The following is a 3,318-nucleotide window of genomic DNA, read 5'->3' on the forward strand; positions in this document are numbered from 1 at the left end:
TTTGTTACGGGGAGTGGGGTAAAGTTTCCATATATATGGGATTGTTTTGGTGAACTCCAGGAATCTGGGCATAAGGGTGGTCATTGGTTGAGTTTTGGGGATCAGGAGTAGGTTGTGGTGCATTTTGGGGAGTGTGATAAGTGGTGGTTTGTGGGTATTAAGTTGGATGATGGTGGTATTGTTGAGGAGTAGGTACTGGTGGAGGGTTAAGGTTCTGAGGAGGTGCGGGGTACTGGTGTGGTGCAGGAGGATTTGGCGGTGGATTTTGGTTGTGTGTATTTTGGGGTGGTTCTTGGTTTTGGGTAGTTGGATTTTGCTGGTTAATATCAGGGACATTGAGGGTGAGAGAAAGGTTTGCCAAGTTCCAGACCTGCTCATGTTCTCCTTGTAGCTCCAGGATTTTCTGTTCCGGACGAAAACCAATTCATTCTCGGCCGGAGTACTTCGGCCATCTGAAGTTTCGACGTTCTCTGCCATAGTAGCGTTGTCCTTCCTGATACCACTCAAATCATCCATTTTCCCTTTCCTTTTGCTTCTGCCTTTAGGATCGCTTGGTGGAGGAGGAGGTGGAGGACCTTTGGATCTAGTGTGATATGCTGACGATGCCAGTATGAACGAACCAATCTTGGGGAATGGGAATAATAAAAAGAAAGAAAAAGCAAAAGGTAACCAAGTCAGTAAGGGGTATTGAAATAATGCTTGCTATATTAAACATGTTTTGCAAAGTAATGCAATAAATTTGTGTCCTAATTTGGGGGACATCGTTGTGCCCGATGTAGGCCTAAGCGACACATAGACTTGGAGAAAATTGATGCCAATAATTGCGTCATTTCATTAATGTAAAAATGAGTCGAACCCTTACTAAATTGATAATAATGATAAAGTTACTAATGGCACTTGGCCTTAGTACAATCGAAATCTAAGACTAAGCTAGAAAGCAGTAAAGAACATTATTTCCTAATCTACTTGGTCCCAGAAAGACCTTCCCCGTGCTTGGCTCTCTTGACTCCATCAATCAGGTTCCCCAGATCGCGCATATCCAATAATAAGTAAGCCTTTGCTAGATGCCCTCCTTCGCTTCCATTCGTGTTTTTGACAATCTGAGAGCCTGTTTCTCATCTTTCCCTCAAGCTCCATCAATCCTTGTTCCAAGTATTCCAATCTCTCTGTTGACTTAGTGGCAATTTCCTTCTATTCGTTGATCGCCTCCATATCCACTTGGTGTTGCTCCAGATGTCTAGCCTCATACTCGAAAACCCTCTTGCGTAGCCTCCTATACTTGACATGTGCCTCAGCAGCATCGTCTATTATCCTATTTCTCAGATTGACTCCCGGATTGACATCTCCTGCTATATCGTCTACCAACCATGATGGGTAGAAGTACACATGACCGGCATGATACCTGTCTGGCTCAATTGTTTCTTTTTCCAAAATGATCTTTTGGTTCCACATATGTTGTGCCTCGAACTTGAATGGAATTACGTCCCCTTTACAATCTATTTTGTATTGGACCATGTTGGAAACCCGGGTATGACCTGTTTTCTTCCCGCTTGTCTCATTACCCTTATAGGAGCATAAGGATACATGCCTCTCAACCTGATCAGTACCATATGAGTAGTCTCTCTTGACCTGATGATGAACTCACTGCTAGGAAACCATTCGAACATCCGATGTACCTGCTCGTCTATTAGATTGCTAAAGAAACACACCCAACTTACAGCATTTCCAGGCTGTGCAAACCTGTCTGGGACAAATGTCATTCTCTTTGGGTAATGGTAAGCTATCTCAATGGTTGTCGCAAAAGCTCTTGGCGATATTCTCCCTTCTGAAAATGTTCCAACAGTCAAGCTTGTAATAACAGATTACAACCTTCGAAGTGTCTGAATCCCTACTTGCACCGATCTAGAGCGCGGTATATTTTAGCTAAGATCATGGGGATGGTGGTATAAGCTTATCCCTCGATGCCTTCCATCAAAGTCCTGGCGACCATGGCTAAACGGGTATGAATCCTTCACCCTTTCATTGGAAATATTAACAAACCCAAGAAGAAGACGATGAACACATAAACCCGGCGGTGCATCCAACCCAAAGAAGTAATGGCGAGTTACTCATGATGAAGACGATATGACTTACTGTGCCCGTAACGTATGATTTCTTTAAACAAAGCAGCTCATCATTTTTCTTAAAACCTAGCATCTTTAGAAAACCACGAGGGGTGCGATTCTCTGGCACTAGTAATCCTGGGCTACCCCACGGCAACTTAGCGAAGCCTCCTATTTCTTCTAAGAGATAAGTCATTTCTATGTCACCAAAGCGAAAGACAACCCTTTTCTCGTCCCAGAATATGGTAGCTAGCTCAATCAATGCCATATTTGGTCGTATATTAAGCAAAGATGGAAAGTCACCAAGTACCCTTCTCACATGATTCTTGTCGCAAGGCGCAAGGTCTTTCCACCAGTCAAGTAGAAGGGGTGGGATGTTTTGGACCATGCCGAACCTGGGGACTTCGTACTTTATTTTCTGCAAACAAATAAAGTTAGCCATTTCCCCCTCCATATTCGACCACTTACACAACAATGATCAACAAATTGGCACATTTTCTCCAAGTAATGCACATAACGTGATAGTATCCAATGGGATTGTGGAAATCCCGTCGGACTATGGACAAGGCTTATCTTAGGGGGCTATTACGTTAACAATGTTCTAACCCATACTAGGTTCAACATGATGTATGTAAATTTGATATTGGAGTAAGGTTTCTAGAATGGTCTAGACGATACTCTCAAGTGGACAACTTGAGAGGGAAAGGCACGGGACCATCAATTGCACCGCTGATCGACTAGTCTACCGCAAATAAGCCTTTCCTATTTTAAAAAGGGTAATTTTGAAAGAGCGCAGACACTCATCAAGCGGCGCTATGTTGATAATTGGAACAAGTGGAGTATGAAGTGGAGCATGCTTTATGCAGAGATAGTAACACGTTGCCAAGTATTTGCATGATAAATATGTAAAAGCGGTAACTACAGTAGTAAGGTAAACATGAAAAATATAGAAAAGAAAGACAAAAGGAAGAAGTTAGTTCGTGGAATATATGCGAGAATGTAATAAAGCAAGTAAGGGAGTAGGGATGGGAGAGGCATGATATGGCAATCTTAAACAAGATAAAAGAAATGAAGAGCGATCATATCAAATAAAGGTGAACGGGGAAGGGATGTGCATGTTATGACAGATTTAAACAAAGGTGAATAGGAAAAGGGGATGTGCATGTAATAGAAGATTTAAACAAATAAAGGTGAAGAAAGAAAGTAATCCACATAG

The sequence above is a fragment of the Nicotiana attenuata genome, unplaced genomic scaffold (genome assembly GCF_001879085.1).
Source record: "Nicotiana attenuata strain UT unplaced genomic scaffold, NIATTr2, whole genome shotgun sequence".
Classification (NCBI taxonomy): domain Eukaryota; kingdom Viridiplantae; phylum Streptophyta; class Magnoliopsida; order Solanales; family Solanaceae; genus Nicotiana; species Nicotiana attenuata.